Raw genomic sequence first — 15,299 nt, forward strand, 5'->3', positions numbered from 1 at the left:
TGTCTCTCAGGAGAGATCTATACCCAGTCCCTTTCCACATGCATTTTTTAGCTTCATCAATCTTATCTAGTTTTGGTAGCTGTATATGTATGGGTCACATGTGTGTCAGGCTCTGAATGGCCATTACTTGAGTAGCTGCTCTAAACTTTGCTTCCATATCCCCTCTATGAATATTTTTCCCCCTTTTAAGAAGGAATGGGAGCATCTGCATTTTGGTCATCCTTCTCCTTGAGCTTCCTGTGGTCTGTAGATAGCTTTTTAGTAATTTGAGCTTTTTGGCTAATATCTACTTATCATTGAGTGCGTACCAAGTGTGTTTTTCTGTGATTGAGTAACCTCATTCAGGATGATATTTTCCAATTCCATCCATTTGCCTACGAATTTCATGAAGTCAATGTTTTTGATAGCTGAGTAGTAATCCATTGTATAGATGTACTGCATTTTTTTGAATCCATTCCTTTGTTGAAGGGCATCTGGGTTCTTTCAGCTTCTGGCTATTATAAATAAGGCTGCTATGAACATAGTGGAGCATGTGTCTTTGTTGTATGTTGGAGCATCTTTTGGGTATATGCCCAAGAGAGGTATAGCTGGGTCTTCAGGTAGTGGAATGTACAATTTTTCAGGAAACTCCAGACTGATTTCCAGAGTGGTTGTACCAGTTTGCAATCCCACCAACAATGGAGGAGTGTTCCTCTTTTTCCACATTCTCGCCAGCATCTGCTGTCACCTGAGTTTTTTATCTTAGCCATTCTGACTGGTGTGAGGTGGAATCTCAGGGTTGTTTTGATTTGCATTTCCCTGATGACTAAGCGTGTTGAACATTGCTTTAGGTGCTTTTTGGCCATTCGATACTCCTCAGCTGAGAATGTTTTGTTTAGCTCTGTACCCCATTTTTAATAGGGTGATTTGGCTCTCTAGAGTCTAACTTCTTGAGTTCTTTGTATATTTTGGATATTAGCCCTCTATCAGATGTAGGATTGTAAAGATCTTTTTCCAACCTGTTATATTTGTGTGTTTTATTTATCTAGAGCTTCCAGTTCTCGAATGCAGTTTCCCTTGTGAATTTGAAAGTAAACTAATAGAGCCCAAGTTACTATAATTCTGGCTCTAGATGTTGATGAGGGAGTTGAAATATTGGACATAGCATGGAACTATAGTTTAGGTGTGATTTCTTGTTTTTAGTGTTACATTTCAGTTAAAGCCTGCAAAAATGAATTATTCCTGGTTATTTTCTTGTGCATTCATTGAGAACCATATAAAAGAAGTGCCAGTAACTTTGTTACAATTTTCTGTAGACCCCCATGAGAACACTTAATACTATAATTATTAGTGTTACAGGTTGGAATCTCTGCATTTTCAACATGTAACATAGTTCCTGCTGTATAATACACTTTTGTTATTTGGGGAATGTGCTGACATATTGAGATGGAATTAAGTCTTTTAGAAGTTGGTTATTTCTTCCCCCCAAATCCTTCCATACAAGAATTTTGGACTGAGTATTTGACAGGAGAAAGGCATGATAACTTGAACATGCCCCCCCAAAACACACACTAATTTTATCCTTTTTATTCTTTTAACCAAACTCAGGTAACTGGACATGGTCCTCAGGATTAACTGATCAAATGGAACCTATAGAACGGTTGAAATGCTCAGTTTACCATATAAAGATCTTTTGACTCATTCTACAAACATCATCCCCTCTGCAACATATCAAGTTAATAAATGCCCTGTGTTTAAATTTTCCTCAAAAAAGAACACGACAAAGAGGAAATTAAAATTATTTATAAGAAAGCCTTAGAAGAAAAAAAGCTACAATCCTTGAAGACAAAGTTAGATCCATTAAAAAGTCAAGTATATTAATGTAGTTATCCTGGTAGGAGAGAACCAACCTATTTTATTTGTGGGCTATTTTCTCTAATTTAAAAATTTTGTAGAGCAGATGAGAAATTACTGCATGAGAAGCACATGAGGAGAATAGAATGTGTATGTTTATATTTCAGTTTTAATCTAATCTAATACAACACACAGCAAAGTCCTTCATACACCCATTTAATGGCATACATCATCATGATTGTGCTGCATAATAATTAGGCATTAACAGTTCCCATAAATTACTGTAATTAGTATTGCTCCTCCAACACCACAATGTTTTTTTTTTTGTTTTTAGGCTTTCCCTTCTAATTTTGCTAATTCTTTAGTATCTATGAGAAACACAAAAGCTACCAGTGTGGTTTTTGCCACGCTTGATGCAATTATCACTATTCTTTACCCAGGAAGATCTTGACTAGGCTTTTGTCACATTAAGCACACTGCACAGAAGCTATAACTGTCTCGGTTCCAAGGCAGACATGTGGGGGTTAGTCCTCATAGATCGGTTCTTTGGAGTTTTTCCAGGGTTAATGCTGAATGATTCATCATATATGCCATCCCTCTCATTAGTCGTTTCCTGATAGAGGCATGAGTTTTAGATATTTATGAAGCATAGTTCAGGAATGTCTGGCTTGAGACTAAGGTGGTAGTAAGAGATAAATCCTTGCTGTGTGGTCCACAGGTAATAGGTTAGAGATAGAATAATTTGTGAAGGTAATAAAAAACATGGAAATATATTCTCAGCAACAGGTAGTCTGCTATGAGATATGAGCTGAAAGCATAATTTTGGTCACTAATTTAATTGCTTGCAAGGAGCAGAAGTAAGAAAGCTGACAATTTAGGTACCGTACAACACCATCTGAAAGAGATATTAGAAAATGCATGCAAGATAAGGACACATGTTCTGCTTGAATAACCTTGGCTTTAAATGTTGTTAAGCCAAGATCACCCTTCTTACTTATAAACCCTTCTTCCATGGCAAGATATTTTATTTCCAATATTTATGAAAAGTAAGAAACATTAAAATGCTTGATATAAAACAAACACCTAAACAAGTATATAGACAAATGCATAAGTAACTATGAAAGCAATTGAGTCTTTTCTTACAAAGTTTAGGAGACAAAAAAAAGATATAGTTAATAGAAGTGTAGGCTTGAAAAATGTTGTCTTCCCCATTCATGTAATTTAGGTCCTTGACAGTTTAATGCTTTCAAAGTATCCACATATAAGTGTGTTGGTTAGTATTTTCAACTTGATACAAGTTAGAGTCATCTCAATGGAGGGAAACACAGTTAAAAATGTTCCCCAAAATTCTGACTATAGGGCCTTTTCCTAATTAGTGATTGATGGGTGCCATCTCTGGGCTGGTGGTCGTGGGTTCTATAAGGAAGCAGGCTGAGCAAGCCATGAGGTGCAAGCCAATAGGTAACATTCTTCCTCTTGCCTCAGCTCTTGTTTCCAGGTTCCTGACTTGCCAGAGTTCTTGTCCTGACTTCCTTCATTGATATGGAAGTATAACCCAAATAAATAAACCTTATACTCTACAATTTGCTTTGGTCATGGTGTTTCAACTAGGACAATAGAGATAAGACTTGTTTGTGTTCCTCAGTGAAAGAAAGTAATAAGATAATGGAAACAAAATCTGTATGTTTCTTATTGATGCCACAATATATTATTACCTTAAAACAACTCAATTTATTTTCTTATAAGGAATACCCAAGAGTTCCAGAACATCTCTTCTCGCTCTGAAATGAGGATAGTGGGAGGGATGGCAAATGTATCTATATATCTGTTTTTGTGTTAAGATTTAGCTTCTCTACATTTCTTGACTTCCTCTAGCCAAAGTAAAGAGCAAAATGTTCAAATCCTTGCTTTGATCTTTCTTTCCTGAGGACTTTCTGGTTATATTTCAGCCAACAAATAAACCAAGATAAGCTCCTCATCTCAGAACATTTAGCTTAGTAACATCTTTGAAATCCTATTAATAGGCCAGGAAATACATTCACATGAGGACTTTTTTGAAGAGGTGGTCTTTTTTCTGTTGCTTATCTTGACGGTCTAGATGATCCATGAATGATGAACTCCTTATAAGGTTTATTCACATTAAAACCAGTAATAGTAAGTTCCTACCCATTCTATGAAACATCTTTAAGCATTTTTGAGCTTTTTACACCTATTTCTCAGGTTCATTTTCTGATGGAAATAATTTCCTTGCATTTTTCCTAATGGGGCAGATTCCTGGTCACTGAGCCTCTGAAAGCTACTCCCTTTACCAAGTTCATACCCCAAAGATTATAACCCTGTCTAATATTCTGTGACAGAGAGTTAAATTTCATGAAGAATGAAATAATAAAACCACACAGTTCTGTAGAGATTATTACGAATCAGGAGCTATCTACTTCAAATTCACACTATTTATTGAGCACTGTTCTTATTATCGCTACTTTGTAAAGGAGAAAACGGAGTTTCCAAAAGACTAAAGAAATTGGCAAGTTCTACACCTATCAAATGGCTGCGGGGAGTTAGCCAGGCTCTGGCAGTAGAACCCATATTTTATATCACAACACTATATTGTCTTTCATGAAGCAGAAACAAAGATAAATTTGTACACCCAAGCAACGTTATGCACAACTGAAAATGATGTTCTCAGTTGGGGGCAGGTGAATGAAAAGTTTGTATGAAGAATGAGGATGAGCAAGAAGATACAGGAAGGAACGGGGAGGCAAGAGTGGGAAGATACAGGAAGGAAAGGGGAGGCAAGAGTGGGAAAAGCTGGTTAGTGAGTTAAGGACAGAAGAGAGATGAGATAGGTAAGAGAGATGTAGAACTTAGAGATAGAACAAGAGAGAGAAGAGAAGAGAAAAAGGAAATTGAGAGAGAGAGAGAGAGAGAGAGAGAGAGAGAGAGAGAGAGAGAGAGAGAGAGAGAGAGGAGACAGACAGAAGGGGGGAAAAATGAGAGCAAGAGGGAAAGAGAATGATCCAAAGATTACAAGGATGAGAGTAATTCTTGCAGTTATCTTTGATGACCCCACTTATTTCTAAGGGAAGTGATGAAGAAGGTGCAGTAACCATCTCATGTCAGGACTCTTCCCTTGCTCCTCACCTCCAGTTACTCTCTTTACACAGGGAAGACATAGCAGTATTTCTCTCAGATTTGTTTCTTCTTGTGAAATTCATGGTAAAGAGCTCGTACTAAATAACATAGCTTCTCTCTTGTAAAAGAAATTAATGCATAATTAAAATGTTCAACATGAGTCAATAAAGGCTGAGGACTTCCACAGTCAGGAATCAGCAGAGAAACCTCAGTTTAATGAAAATAGTTTGATTTGTTTCTTAGTCATACATAATAACGCATGCTAATCTCATCTTTTATAATTTGCAAGCTAAAGATCAGTAACAAACAATCTTTTAAGTCCACCAACTTTATTCCCTAATAAAATAGTCTTCATTTTAGAAACTGACAGATTTAAAAATTTATAATTATAATAAAAGTCTTCATATATTTTTCGCCAATAGCATGTGTGTATATATACTTTAATCCTTTAATGATGACCATACTTATATCATAATTTAACACTCCTTGGGATAAATATTAACCTTGACCTTTACCTCATTTGCCTTGTAATTTTTAACATCCACTTTCAAATTGCATATAAACTATGGATACACTATAACACGAATAAAGCAATTTTGCAAATAAACCCATGTTAATATTTTAAAGGTATTTGAAAATTGTGTGTGTGTGTGTGTGTGTGTGTGTGTGTGTGTGTGTGTGTGTGCGTGTGTGTGTGAATTCCGTTAACAGCCTTCATATAAGGAATTCATATTATGCATTGTTGGGCTGATGAACAAATGTGAGTAAACTGATAATATGATGTGACTCCCTTGTCCTGCTCATTCTTCTTGTGAATAGAAAGGCATGGATGAGTGGGTCATGTTTCCTGTACATTACATAGTAAGAAGACAAGATTTGGAAGAGAGGTGAAAAGGCTGTTTCTGAGGTTCTGTCATGCTTTTGTGAACTACCAAGACTTTGACTAAATACTTTGTATGTTTCCTTTAATGTGTCTTCTGTTAATTTTGAAACTACATCATTTCCCTCTCCCTTAATGGTCTTTTTGAAAAAAACAAAACAAAACAGAAAACCAACCAAACAACAACAACAAAAAAAACCTAAAAAGCAAAACAAAACAAAACCACTAAGGCATTTCCTAGAAGTCATACGTAATTCAAATTCAAGTGAGCAACTCTGATTCATTGAAAATGAGACTTGGTTTTACTATAACTTTATATTGACTTTAATGACAAGACTTCACCTCATGAAGATACTATGATCTAGCAGTGATCCTGTTTAAAACTGATGAGGCATATCAGCCATTATAAATATAAATGTTTTCTCTTCTTTAATCTCAAAAGTCTTTTGAATTCACACTAGTTTCTTTTATCTTTAAAGAAAACATCTGTAACCTCAAGGACAAATAATTATACTTTTTAATCAAGCAAATTTTAACTTCTGTAAGAGGCAAAAATCTGCTGTAAACGAAGAACCTTTATGTTAGTAGCAGTGAGTATGTTAGTGTAAAGTGGACATTCTCATATTAGAGCAAAAATATTTCTTAGGGTAGTCCAATAAAAAAGTTCTTATGTTTTATTCATTTATTTTTAATAAAAAGTAGGGAAAACCCTATGACCTGAATGAGGTTTTGTATTCAAAAGGTGAGAGGTGTCCTTCTGGGTTTTCAGGCATATTTTCTGTATCCTCTCCTCTACTGAAGGACATCTGGGTTATTTCCTGCTACTGGTTATTATAAATAAGCTGCTATGAACATAGTGAACCATGTGTCCTTGTTATACTTGGAGCATCCTTTGGGTATATGCCCAGGAATGGTTTAGCTGGGTCCTTACATAGTATTATGTCCAAGAACAATAGTGATAAAAACTGTGTGGTATTTGTACAGAGACAGGCAGATAGATCAATAGAACAGATGTGAAGACCCTGAAATGAACCCACACATCTATGGTCACTTGACTTTTGATAAAGGAGTTGAGATCATCCAGTGGAAAAAAGACAGCATTTTCAACAAAAGGTGCTGTTTCAACCGGTGGTCAGCATGTAGAAGAATCTCCTTGTACAAAACTCAAGTCCAAGTTGTTCAAAGACTTCCATATAAAACCAGACACACTGAAACCAATAGAAGAGAAAGTGGGGAAGAGTCTCGAACACAGGGGAACACAGGGGAGCACAGGGAATTTTCCCCTGAACAGAACGCCAATGGCTTATATTCTAAGATCAAGAATTGACAAATGGACCTCATAAAATTGTAAAGCTTCTGTAAGGCAAAGGACACTGTCAATAGGACAAAACAGCAACCAATAGATTAGGTAAAGATCTTTACCAATCCTATATCTGATAGAGAGATAATATCTAGTATATACCAAGAACTCAAGAAGTTAGACTCCAGAGAGCCAACCAATCCTATTTAAAAATGGGCTACAGAGCTAAATAAAGAATTCTTACCTGAGGAATATCAAATGTCTGAGAAGCCCGTAAAGAAATGTTCAATATTCTTAGTCATCAGGGAAATGCAAATCAAAACAACCCTGAGAGTCTACCCCAGTAAGATAGAATGGCTAAGATCAAAAACTCAAGTGACAACAGATTCTGGCAAGGATCAAGAGTAGTTTTATTGTTTTATGTTTTTCTTTTAGAAGAACTATATTTGGTTTATTTAAAGTCCCTGAGATATCTAGTTTTGGTTCTTGGTCAGTGCTGGATATGGGTTTTATCTCATGGAATAGGCCTTCAGCCAAATCAGAAATTGGTCACTTCTACAATTTTTGTACCACCATTGTTCTAGCTTATCTTACACACAGGGCACCATTTTAGATCAACTGGTTTGTGGCTTGGTTGATGTTTACATTTTTCCACTGGTAGAATTCAGTATTCCTTCCTTACCAAAGATACTAGAACATAGGGGTAGTGGCTCTGTGTAAGAACCAGCTCAACATCTCCATGTTCAATGAGTTGGGTAAGTGTTGTCTTGAGCAATGTGGCCTTGCCAACAGTTTGTGGAGAACCACCTGTAATATTGGCAACAGCCTGAGTTGTTTTGGGGATTCCCATGAGATCCTTTTGGCTAACAACTCAACTAGAAATAACCAAATACTGGTACTGTAATCTTCATGGGGTGAAGAGACATGTCCAGACATGTCTTCATCATTACTCGACGATTTCATTTAGATCATTCTCATAAATGTATCTATTTTAAAAGGCTTCTGTCATATTACATTTCAATATTATACCTCAAATAGAGCCTAATTTTAGCAGTCTTTCTTTGTATTCCTTTCAATACCCTCTCCCTGACTCTATACTTGATCAACCATCTATAATTATCTATTGTATTTCCTTCCCCCAAAGGTATCTATGTGTATCCCCTAGTCCCTTACTCTATATCTGCCCTCTATGTTTCTACAGATTGTAGCTTGGTTATCACTGATTTAACTGCTTATATGCACATATAAGTGAATATGTACCATACTTGTCTTTCAGGGTCTGGTATACCTCACACAGAATGATTGTTTTCTAAGGTCATCCAATTATCTGTGAACTTCATGACATTACTTTTTAAACAACTGAGTAATATCCCACAGTGTAAGTATACCTCCTTTTCTTTATCTATTCTTCTATTGAAAGACTCCTAGATTATTTACAACTTGTGAAAGCAGCCATGAATATATTTGAGGAAGTGTTTCTGTGATAAGATGAACGATACTTTGAGTGTATGCTCAACAATGGTGTAGCTGGAACTTGAGCTAGACTGATTCACATCTTCCTGAGGAACTGCAACACTGGTTTTCATAGTGGTTGTACAAGTTTGCACTTCCATCAACAATGGATACGTGTTTTCCTCATTCCACATTCTTGCTATCATGATCTGTTTTCTTGGTCTTAGTCATTTTATCAGATGTAAGATTGAATCTCAGTATAGTTTTGATTTTAATTTCTCTGATGTCTAAATTTATTGACTATCTATTTCTCAGCCATTTGAGTTTACTTTGTTGAGAATTTTGTTCAGAGCTATACCCCAGTTTTTACTGGTTTATTTTTGCTTGATATCTAGACTTTTAGTTCTTTATATAGTTTGTATATTAGCTCTTTATCAGATGTGTCATTGGTAAAACATCTTTCCATTCCATAGGCTGCCACTTTGTCCAAATAGTGGTCTTTTGCCTTATGCAAGCTTTTCAGTTTGATGATGTCAAATTTATTAGTTGTTGATCTCAGTGCCTGTGCTAAGGTGTTCTATTCAGAAAGTCTTTTTCTGTATCAATGAGTCAAGACAATTCCTCACCTTTTCTTCTATCGGGTTCAGGGTATCTGGTTTTATGATGAGGCATTTGATACAACTGGAGTTTTCTGCAGGGTGGTAAATATGAATCTATATGGATTCTTCTATATGCAGCCATAAAGTCTCACCACCACCATTTATTGAAGATTCTCTCTTTTTTCTAGTGTGCTATTTTAAAAGACTTGTTTTCTGCTATACTCATACTCCATTGTTCCTTTATAAAAGCTTGGCCTTGGTTCTCAAGATGATTATATTGGTGTTTCTATAGACATTTTGGAGGTGAAATATTATTGGAAATTCTTAGGTCACAAAGGATAAGAGTTCGAAGAGAGTTGTGGAATCTCACCCATCCTTCTCTTTATTTCTGTGCCATGAAGGTTTGATCTGTCACACACTTTACTTTTATGAGGTACCGTCACTGGCATCCAAATCCAGTTGAACTGTCTGATCTTGTACTTGAACCTTCTGGTATACCTAACCAAATATTAATGTCTATTTACTTCTCATGTAGCCAATGTCACTATATTGTTATAGTGACAAAATCTGATATAATGTTGTATTAAAAAGATTATAACATATGTTATAAATAGTCCCAAGGGATATATTTGATTGTTGATTTTTACAAAATCTGGTGCACATATAGCACCCACGTTTTCAACCATAGGCTGATAACATTTAGCAACAATTCTTTTTATATATTTAAGACTCTAAAGCTGAAGATTTACTTGCTCTATCTGTGGATAATTTTTTTTAATTTTGCTTCATTTTGCAGAAACATCCACAGCTCATAGATGGAGAAGTGCTATTTTCTTTCAAAACTTTTAATTACTTTGGTACCTATGGGGAATATTTATGCCTTGCTTAGGCTATTAGATTTATCAACTTCTAAAACAGAAGATGTTCCATGGAAATAACATTCATCATTGATTTATACTGAAAAGCTGGCAGGAACCCAATAATCAATGAATTTGAATCATGAAATATTAATTTTTAGTCACTTGCTCAGTACTTAAAATATTTAACAACCTCATATTTGTTGTAGATTAAGCTGATCTATAAACTGATAGTTGCTTCAGAAAATGCAGGGGTGTGGGAAATAATTGCACTTCTATTGGAGCTAATTAGAATGAATGACGATTTGAATTTTCATTGTACATGCATTGGTATTTCACATCGGCTGCTAGGCAGGGGTTCTTTCCTTCACCCCAACGCTATTTTTCCTAAAGACAGTTTATGTACTAGTTAGATTTACCTTCATTAGATCAGATATTCTTGTTTTTATTTTGGTTCCATTTTTTGTTTGTTTGTTTGCTACTTAAATTATTACAGACATCCCACAGTGCATAGAGACATTGCCATGGTCATTTTGTAAAAGCAACAAGAACTGCTTTGCAAAATTTGATTTTGGTGTCTAGACTTACCATGCCATGCACATAAACATACAAGTTATTTACGACAAAGAACTCTGGAGAGCATAAAACAGGCCCCCAAGCAGTCTCACATACATTGAACACAAACACCTAGAGTGAGAGACAAGGACTTGAAGGCCAGATGTGGAGCAAAAGAGAAAGGCAGAAGAGACTTACAAACTGTCAACTACAACAAAAATATAATGTGTCAAAGTATTTACTGCCATTATTCTAATCAGAGTTCACATTTATTACAGACTTTTGAGCACAGACATGTTTCTATGCAAAATGTAAATTCCAATCCAAGGGAGGTCTGAACAAGGTATTTTACTATAAGGTCTAGTAAGATGAGCTTCCAGAAGTGCTTTTTTATTTCTTTTTTGTATACAACATTTTAATTTTGTATGACTTCCTTTGAAAAGATTCAATGCTATTGGCAATCGAGAAGCTTTTAATTTTTAGTACTCCTCTAGGGTGTTAGTCAACTGCTTTCCTTTAGGAGAATTTTGTCTTTCACCTACAAATCTGCTTGATTTCCTGTGGTGATAGTATAAACAATATCATTAATTCATGACCAGAAAACACATCTTATTAGATTGAAAACATATCAAAGTATTGTGCAAAGTATTTGAAATGCTGTCAATTATTTTTAAACAATGAATATGTATTGCCATTCTGTTCAGAAAAAAGCATGCCAGAATGTAAGAGAAGAGAAAATATATTTCCATAAACAGAAAGGGTAGAGGATGCGTTCTCATCTCTGTTGGGTTCTGGCTATTACAGTCTATAAAGCTTGCTCAAGAAAAATGATTCTCTGAACACAGTGGTGAAGTTGGTTATGTTTTTCTTAAGATAATAATTACAATCACACCTGAAGATTTATCCTGAGAGGGGAATACACTTGGGATTTATCTAAGGTCTTTTACTCCCATGTTTCAAAGACAGAGGAAGTTAAGAAGTGAGAGCTTCTTCAAGGTCATGTCAGTTGTCAGCTCTGACAAAGCAAGGAGTTCAGGAATATCCCTTTTAGAAAGACTTGGAAGCTAGTCCATGAGCCAGTGACAGAGTAACGGTGTTTGTCAGGCTAAAAGATGATGGAATGACTTTCATTACATTTAAATGCCAAGTATAAGTAAGTACTATAAAAAATCTGGATAGATCTGAACCAACCTAAAGACATGTATGATGTATATGTAACATGATGGTAAACAAAAAGTTATTTAAAACTGTCTAATATGTTTTAGAAGGAATTATCTTTTTTTAATACAGAAAAAACTTTTATCTCACTTTAAGAGTGTTAATGATTGTATTAGTTCATGAAAGCTATGTAATAGTTGACTAATAAGATATATTAAAAACATAAATTTATAGGTAAGCAGACAGTCATTTTATTTAGCTGTCTTTGTGCTAGACAACTGGAAATTTGATTAAGAATTCGGGAACAATCTGGGAAGACTGGACAATACTGGCAGGTGAAGCTCATACAGTCTAGAGAGACTGGAGTCAATAAAAAAGTACTTATAGTCCATTATTTTCTAAACTCATTATTAAATTTATATGGCTGCTACAAAAATTAAACCCAAATTTAGTGGAATCAGTCAGAATAAAAAAATAAAGGACTGGAAGGGTTCAAACAAAAAATGGAAAGAGAGGCTGGAAAACAGATTTTTACAGTGAGGAGACAAGTAGTGAATGCTACGACAGGGGAGTAGCTGTTGCTGGGAAGTGACTGAGCTATGATAGTCAGCAATCCAGTGCTTGGAATGGACCATGGTTTATAACTGCTAAAGCTCTTGTGTTTTATGGGAAAAGTTAAGTGCTGGTAGCTAATCTCTCACTTATGCTATGCTTAGTTTATCAATGTGTTTAGTGCTTTTAAAGTATTATCTTCTTATTTCAAATATGATGACAATGTAGTCAGATAGTGTGCCAGTGTAGTAAAATGATCAAGCAGCAACAGCTGTCTAAGTGGATTTGGAGCCTGTTCCATAGGAGGGAATTCATAGGAAACCTAGCCAACTACCCATGTCTGGGAAGCCCATGGGAACTTTAGGAGAACCTACGTTCTCCTAAAGAACCGGTATAATCTCTAAGTATTTTTTAAATACTTATTTTTCTACACACAGAGAAGTATAGCTCCTACCATCCTCAAAGAGGTTTCTTTTTGCAGCAGACGAAGACAATTGCTGAAACCTACAATTGGTTAAATTAAGAGAATTGACTGTGAGCTTCCTAGGCACAATTGATATATACGTACAATGCAACTTCTGCATCTAGGACTCAGGGAACATTATGGAAGAGGTCAGGAAGAAGAAAAGATTCTAAGAGCCAGAAGACCAGAATGACAGCCGCAAAAATTGTGTTTGGTAAGTGTGACAGGGAAACTACATCCGTGAAATCACAATAAAATGATTGCCTATGTAAGACCTGATCAATTACAATGCCAGTTTACATGCCAGTGTGAATGGAGGAAATCTCTCAATCCATTTTCCAAGATTAAGAGCTTCAGGCAGTTATCAACTCCTGAGAGAGAATTGGTAAGGTTTACTCTGTTGCTGTGTATTGTAAAGCTAAATACTGGCCTCAAAGGCCTGGTTACCTCCAGCGATGAGAGAATCTGTGAAACCCAAATGATGCTATGTAACCTTGATCCTCCAAGTTATCTCTGATTGGTGAACAAAGATGTCTACAGCCTATAGCTGGGCAGTAGAGAGAGGTGAGGCTTTGGGTTTCCAGGCTTAGGGTTGGAGAGATGGAAGGAAAGAACAGGAAGAAGAAAAAAGGCAGAGAGAAGAGAGACACCATTGGATAGGTGAGTTGTTAAAACATGGCCACGAGAGCTGGCCAGTTGGAGTTAAGAACAGCCCAGATGGAGCATAGCAAGTTTTAATTCGGGGATATTTATAAGGAAGTAGACATAATGGCATATATTGTAGATATCTGCTCAGCTCTAGTGCATACAAGGCTTACTATAAATACAGAAGTTATGTCTTTTATCTGGGAACTGAATAATTAAAGGCAGGGGAAACCCCCAATTTGAGGTTAAATACTTAATACAACAGAGAATTATTCCATGTTCCTCAGGGATGAGACCCCTAGTTGGTTCTTCAATAATAATAAGTAAATCCTAAAATATATATTCATGAGCAATACTAAATAGGCCCAGCAGGTGCATATATATATATACATATACATGTATGTATATGTATATATATATATACATATACATGTATGTATGTGTATATATATGTATATATATTCGTTAATAATAAAATTAAACAATTAATAAAATAAAATTTACAATTAAAAAAAGAGGAGGCCATGGTTTTGAAGGGAATTTGGAGGGTTATGGGAGAGCTAGAATAAGGAGAAGATGATGATGATGTAAGTTCAGTACATGAATATGAAAGTTTGTCCTGTCCTTATATACTCCAAGAGAGGGAGACAAATTTACTCAATATTGCCCCAGCTCAACCATCCAAACTGTCATAGACCCCATGGTGTATGATCTGGTAACACCTGAATTTTGGGTTTCATAATTTTACATTTCACTTATTTATGGGTCAGTCACTTATGTCTACTGCTTTTGGTCTACTTCTATTATTTTCAGGGGAGGCTTTTACTGTTACATATTTTGAGTGATTTGTTGAAAACCCAGGGACATACCTCTTCTGAAAAAAAAAATACATAAAGCCATCCTTATTACTTTGTGATGCTGTTATGAGTCAATTTCAAACTTTGGTGAAGGTTTTTTATCTTTGTAAGCTTTTGTTATTTAATCTGATGATACACATGTCCATCATTTCCAACATACATTAATTATCCATTCAAACAGAATATTTCACCTTTATATAGACATATGTCAGACCCTCCACTGTTACACATAGTATTTCAATATTGCTTATAGCTCTAGGAACTAAGTCCTATATTTTGCTTTTTAAACAGATGAGAATTTGTTTACAAGACAAGAAGTTATACATGCACATACACACTCACATACATGCATATACACACACATCACACACACATATACATACAAACAAACCATAGACATACACACTCTCATGTGCACAAAGCCAATGAATAGCAGAATTTGATCTTAAGCAGTTCTGTATTATTCTAGCCTTACTGAATTTGTTAATCATAAAAAATAACCCATTTTATGTTCTTGCTCACGGTGAGTAATGGAATTACCCAGTGAAGAAACTTCATCTCAAGTGACGCATCTGAAATGATGGTATTAACTGACTTGATCGAAGAGACTTTTCTTGATCAAATTAGACAATCTACTTCCCCTCCAGCACGCTTGATGTTTGGAGAGCTTACATTCCTGCTGTACTTGTTTAGCAATTGACAGAGCTGTGTCTCCAAATTATCTCATGCAGGTTTCAAACCATTTGAGCTGTCACTGTAGCATTTTACCTATTAGCAAAATACTATCTCCTGTATACTGATTATATGAAATAGCACAGTCATTTGGTGGTAAAACCAGATGAAATAACTCCTTGAATGTAGACCAATGGAATGATGCTTTTTAGCAAAATGCAAGGTAAGTTGCATGTGTAATATTCTTTATGCATTTGGATTCAGGGGATATTTTGCCACATGTTGATAGAAAATGAATAGGAAAACATTTCAAGGATGTTTCATTGCCCAGCCTCATATTCTGT

The sequence above is a fragment of the Rattus rattus genome, chromosome 7, assembly GCF_011064425.1.
Source record: "Rattus rattus isolate New Zealand chromosome 7, Rrattus_CSIRO_v1, whole genome shotgun sequence".
NCBI classification, from domain to species: domain Eukaryota; kingdom Metazoa; phylum Chordata; class Mammalia; order Rodentia; family Muridae; genus Rattus; species Rattus rattus.